Consider the following 6,017-nt stretch of genomic DNA (forward strand, 5'->3'; position numbering starts at 1 on the left):
TGGCCTAGCCAGGAGCATGGAGGTGCTGGGTCTCCGGCCTCACCCCAGACCCCTCCCTCTCCTGGTGAGCACCCTGTCCCTGCCCCAGACCCCAGGAGGGAGGGGGAGGGCAAGCAGGGGCCATTCTTCAATGGCCAGACATCTCTGTCCCCAGGAGTTGACTTAATTCGTCTGTTTGTTTAAACTGGTTTCTGCCAAGGCACCAAAAGAAGAGGTCAGAGCCTCCAGACAGGGCAGGCGCGGAGGCGCCAGTGAGACCTGCACGCAGGTGGGAGCTCCAGCGTCAGGTGGGGGGCGCTCCTGAGGTGTAGCGCCCAGGTAGACCTGGAGGGCCTGGCCGCTCTTCCTGCCCCTGCTCCTTTGCTGTGTACAGGGGCTTCCCACCTAGGGACTGGCCACCGCCTGGCCTAGTGGGAGCCATGCCTGAGCTGGCACGTGCTGACATGCATGTGAACATGTGTGTGGCACCCTCACACGCAGGGCCCAGTGGGTCCTGATCCTTTTCGAGAGGTCCCTCTGTCCTCCCCCGACACGTGCCGACGCAGGCCACAGCTCAGACCACAGCCTTGGCACTCTCTTTTTTTTTTTTTTGAGATGGAGTCTCGCTCTGTCGCCCAGGCTGGAGTGTAGTGGCGCGATCTCGGCTCACTGCAAGCTCCGCCTCCCGGGTTCACGCCATTCTCCTGCCTCAGCCTCCTGAGTAGCTGGAACTACAAGCGCCCACCACCACGCCCAGCTAATTTTTTTTTGTATTTTTAGTAGAGACGGGGTTTCACTGTATTAGCCAGGATGGTCTCGATCTCCTGACCTCGTGATCCACCCGCCTTGGCCTCCCAAAGTGCTGGGATTACAGGCATGAGCCACTGCTCCCGGCCTTGGCACTCTCTTTAATGCAAAACGGGTCTGAAATCTCGCCTGGCATTGAGGGATGACTACCTGAATCATGAATAAACCTTAATAATTTACTTTCATTGAGCACTTTAAAGTTTGTGTTCTCCTAGAAGAAGAAATGAGATATATGATATGTTCATCAGAAAGATGCCTGAAACCTTTCCTTGCTCCACGAAAGATACTGGAAGGACCTTCTTTAAAGGGACAGGGTCATGGCTTTAAACACCACCTTGACTCTCGGGGTCCAGATGCGTTATAGACCCAGCGGGAGGAGCCAGCCTCAGGGAGGCTCCGGGCAGGGAGGTTCTTTCTTGGGGATCCCTGCCTCCTTCCAGTGCTGTGGGGCATGGGGCTTACTGGAGGCCAAGCCACTGGGTCCAGCTGCTCCAGCGCTGGCTGTGGCCTCCTGGGAGCTGCCGATTCCTCCCTGACCTGCCCCAGAGGGTGCGGAGACACCTCCCAGCAAGGATGGCTGGGGCCTGGCTGCTTCATTCTCAGACAAGGCTCTGGGATTCCAGCCCTTCAGAGGGCACTGCTGCTAGCCCTGGTCCTAGACCAACGCCACCTGTGGGGCCAGGGCCACCTCCCGTGACAGTGGATGGGCAGCTGGCCTTTGCCCAGTGGCCTGGTATGCTGCCCAGAAAGGGGGCTGCCTGTCGCCGTGTCCAGGCTGGGGCAAGGCCGCTTCGTGAGTGCCAAGCCCCGGCGCCCATGGGTGACTCAGGTTGCTGGTGGCGCCCCTGCTGGGCCAGGTCCGTGGGAGGTGGGCAGGCCCCTGAGCTCAGCCCTGAGCCTGTGTGGCGGGTTTTGGCCCTTTCCAAGAGGTTGCAAAACACTTGAATTTGCCCCAGTTTGGGTGTAGGAGCATCACACACCACAGCTAATTAAATCCCAGAAGGAAAACATGCTTTACTGCATTTCCTACTGAGTCCAACAAGCCACCGGGAGTGCCGTGGGACCTGGGCCCATCCCCCGACCCGCAGCCGCAGGCCCCCTCCGGGTTCTTGGGGGCGGTCTCAGAGTGGGCACACATGCCTGGTGGAGGTATGAGCTTCTCTCCACCCTCTGGGGCGGGGCCTGGGACGTGGCACCATGGGCTGGCCTGGGTGCGCGTCCTGAGGCCCTGAGATGCCTCTGAGAGGTCCCCAGGTCCCCGTTCCCCTTCCTTGGGCTGGACTGGGGGCCCTGCTTGTCATGAGGTTGGTTGACCCTGGGTGTGGTCCATCCAGGCCCAGAAGACCAGGGGGCAGTTTTGGGTTCTGGCCAAGGTCAGCAAACCACCCTGAGTCCCCATCCTCCCTCCCCTGGGCCCCAGGAGTCAGTGCTGCCCCAGAGAGCTGCCCACTGTGCCGGGGCCTAGAGGGAGCTCTGTGGCTGCACCACCCACCCACCGGCTGTTCAGGGCTTGGCTCCCTGCCTCGCTTCAGGCCCCACGGGAGGCCCACCAGGGCCTGGGAAGCTCCAATAATGGTTTTAATTTGTTGAACTTGTGTTTTATCCCATAAATTAGTCACTGTTTTATTTAACAGAATCAAGATATCCACAAACAATAGGCGAGTTCCAACTTGAACATTTTAATAAGACAGAAAAAAGTATGTATTTTTATGTCTGTTACAAACATATTTATGTAAATAGCCTGTGGGCTGCGTTCCAGAAGGAAAGAAGAAAGGGAGTGCCCGCGCGCTGGGGCTGGGCTGGAGACGCACTTCTGCGGTGGGAAATGACACGGGCCTGGGCGCTGTGGGCTGAGGCCACTCCCCTGCAGTCCCTGGTCCCTGGTGCCTAGCCGGCTGGTGCCAGACTCAGTGAGGGAGAAGCGTGCTGCGGTGACCGAACCTCTCCAGCCCCCAAGTCTGCCTGTTTCCTCGTCAGGCAAGTGGTTGTGACATCCCTGTGGCTGGGGTGTGATGAGCCCAGTAAGACTCCTCAGCGTGGAATAATGTGGCAGATCCCGCACACATCCCCTCCTCAAGGTCCCAGGAATCTCCGGCCACCTGGAGTCCAGCTCAGGGCAGGGCTGTCAAGGTGATTCCCACGATGTGGTGTCGTGAGAAGCCGGCCATCAGTTGGAAGCGTCAAGACAAACTCTCGGAGCGCCTGGGAGGCCTGCACTCCAGGCTAGGTCTGGTGAACACTCTGGCCACTGTGCTTCCAAGGGAGCCAACCACGGTGCCACCAGGGCTGGCAGCTCGGGCTCTGGGCTGGTGGCTACGGACCCAGGAATTATTTTCCCCCTCTGGCTCTGCCACCCTGTGCTCCAGGCAGGAGTCACGCCAGCATCCGGATTGGATCCGGGTACGCGCCGTTCCCAGCCGGGACAGGTCCCTGCAGGAAGGAGGAAGGAGCCGAGGGAGGAGGCAGGAGGGTGGCCCTGCCAACGCCGGCCCAGCAGCCCAGCAGGAGAGGAGAGGGTTGGCTGGGGTGGGGGTCCTGGGAGGCTGCAGAGCCTTTGTCTGATGACCCAGGCCTTGGTGTCAGATGGCTCTGCCCAAAGGTGGCTCCTGAGCCCCAAGTGGGGGTTTCAGGCAGGGCGGGGGAGGAGGCCACCCTTCTGGCCAGGCCAGGAATGAGCCCCCTACCTCTGTCCTCAGCAGCCCAGGGACAAAACTGGTCTGTTCTCCCCTTTTCCTGCCAGGGTTGAAGGGCGCCCAACTCCTCCTCCCCTCATCCCACTGGTGTAGCTGGGTCATGGCCAGCTGCTTGGGGGCAATTTTAAAAATAAAAGGTAACTTGATAGTTTTTTTCCAGTTTTTATTGAGTGAAAATGTCAAACCTTGCATCAGTCATGCAAAAAAAAAATCAAATAAATAAAACACATATATTAAATTTCTAATAGCACTAAATTCAAGTGGAAAAATATTCAGTTCTTAATAACCAGGTGCCGAGGAGACCAGATTCAAGTAATCAGAGCACACGCTGTTCAGTTCGGGTTTCACGTTCTGTATTTTTTTGTCTCAAAACCTCTCTATATATCTCTATATATCTATATATGTATATACATATAGATATATACACACACATATGTGCATACATATTATTTGATATTTATATATATACACATACATAGTTATAAAACATTAAAAACAGCATTGGTGGATCAAGCATTGTTTCCCCACAGAAAGAAAATAAAACAAAAATTACACGTTAAAATTCAAAATGAGCTAGCAATGGCTTATAGTCCTAGTGTGCAATATGAAGGTTACAAAAGGCTAGACTTCGCACTGTCGGCATCTTCTTCTTTTCTTCTTTTTTTTAAGTTTGATTTTGCTACATTGAAAAAATGTTTGTGTGTGTGTGTTTTTTTTCCTTTACAAAACTCCTTCCACAGACGCCTGGGGCCTGTGGCGGGTCACTGTCTGGGCAGATGCTCACAGCAGCACGTGGTGCCCACAGAGTTCAGGAGGCTCTGGTGGGGGCTCTTTTAGAAAACAACTGATTTCCTGTTGAATCAGGTACGCTCCGTGCGACCACTCCTCCCTCCCTGCTCCCTGTCCAGTTCAGGTGGTCCTGGCTTTCTGGCTGTGGGCAGCCGAGAGAACAAAAGAAAGGAAGAAAAAAGGGAAAAGTAAACCACTGCCCCCAGTTGAGCCAGGTTCCTCCTGGAGGCCTCTGGGGAGGAGGCTTCTGGGTGACAGCCTCCCCGCCAGCCTTCCATTCCCTCCTAGGCCTGTTCTCTCCCAGTGGCCCAATCTGACACCAGCTGGTGGCCTGGAGTAGGGAAGGTGGGCAGGTGTGGCCTTGGGCGGCCTGCCCTCGCAGGGGACTCAGTCCCCGGGGACCTCAGAGCCACCGGCCAGGTGTGTGCCTGCCAGGTCAGGCCCCAGCCCGGGCTTCGATGGCCTCATCATCTCCAAGAAGGGGGATGTTTTGCAAAGGGAACCCAATCTGGGTAGACTGCACCAGCAAAGAAGCATCCCAAACAAAGTAATAAAACAAACTGAAAAAAAAAAAGCCCTATAAAGCCACACGCATCACCAAGAGAGAACTCAAATGTTAAATTAACTACAAACTTGGATCAACAGTAATAGTCCTTTTTTCTTGTCTCTACAAAATTCAAGTTAAGAGTTGGAATCACGCAGCTCCCATCAGTGCTAGTGTGAAGACAGACAGCCTCAAACTGTTAAGGCCTCTACAAAAAACGCTGGACCAATCCCACAGGATAAACGGGACTGAGCCTCCAACCTCAGGCCGGGCCCAGGCGGGTCTGCACTCTCACCACGCCTGCTTTCTTCCTTTTTGTTCTATGTAGAATAATAACCTTTACAGGAAAAATACTGTACAACTTTCTTGTATTTTTTTCCATTTTGAATATTAAAGCCAAAACCAGGCGCATCCTTCCTGTTTGCACCACCAGGGTGGCCGAGACCCCGCCCTGGCCCCCAGCGGGCTACTCTGGGTTTTGGACGCAGCCTCGGTTTCCCTGGGGCGGAGGCTGGGGCCAGGGAGTCACCAAACAGACCCGACCCAGGCCTGGGGGAGCAGCTGGGCCCTGGGATGGGGCTGAGCTGGAGCTCCGCGGCTGCTACTCCCATGAGGCTTCCTCCACGGTCCCCGTAGTGTCACCCGTGCTGACCGCCTTCTGCCCGTCTCCCCCGGGCAGGGGGGAGGATCCTAGCTGCATGAGGGAGGCCCCGCCAGCGGCTCCAGGAGCCACCCCGCCCTGGTGGCGCGGGGTGGGGGGTCCCAGTGGCCCCCAGCGCCCGTCCCAGTCCTGAGCAATGGTCGCGGGGCCGAATCGGCCGCGGGGAGGGGCGCCGGGGCAGCGGCCGGGAGCTGCGCCCCATTCGCCCGGGGACCCCTGCTCCTCGGTTCCCTACCCCGGGACAAGAGCACCTTCTGTTTCCCTGAAGAGACCCGGCCTCCCTAGAGCAGGGCCACCGCCGCCGCCTGTGTCCTCGGCCGCGGAGCACCAGAGGGGTCCCCGCCTCTGTCCTGAGACGGACTCGGGGTCCGGAAGCACCGGCGGGGCGCGGGGCTCTGCCCACGGGCCGCTTCGCGCGGGGCGGCGCCGCTCCCGAGGCCGCCACCAGGGCCACCCGCGGGCGCCGCTAGGGCGAGGAGGCGGCGGTGGGCGCGGGGCCGGGGGCGCCCAGGGCCGCCAGCGCCGCCAAGGCCGGGGTCCGCGC

The 6,017-nt window shown here is 57.8% G+C and overlaps 1 protein-coding gene across 1 annotated transcript in view; it reads left to right on the top strand.

Moving 5' to 3' along the window:
• The window catches only part of SRM (spermidine synthase), a 292,467-nt gene that overhangs the window by 72,067 nt on the left and 214,383 nt on the right, over positions 1-6,017 (top strand). The window lies entirely within an intron of this gene.

Source organism: Hylobates moloch, unplaced genomic scaffold, assembly GCF_009828535.3.
Source record: "Hylobates moloch isolate HMO894 unplaced genomic scaffold, HMol_V3 SCAFFOLD_9, whole genome shotgun sequence".
Lineage (NCBI taxonomy): Eukaryota > Metazoa > Chordata > Mammalia > Primates > Hylobatidae > Hylobates > Hylobates moloch.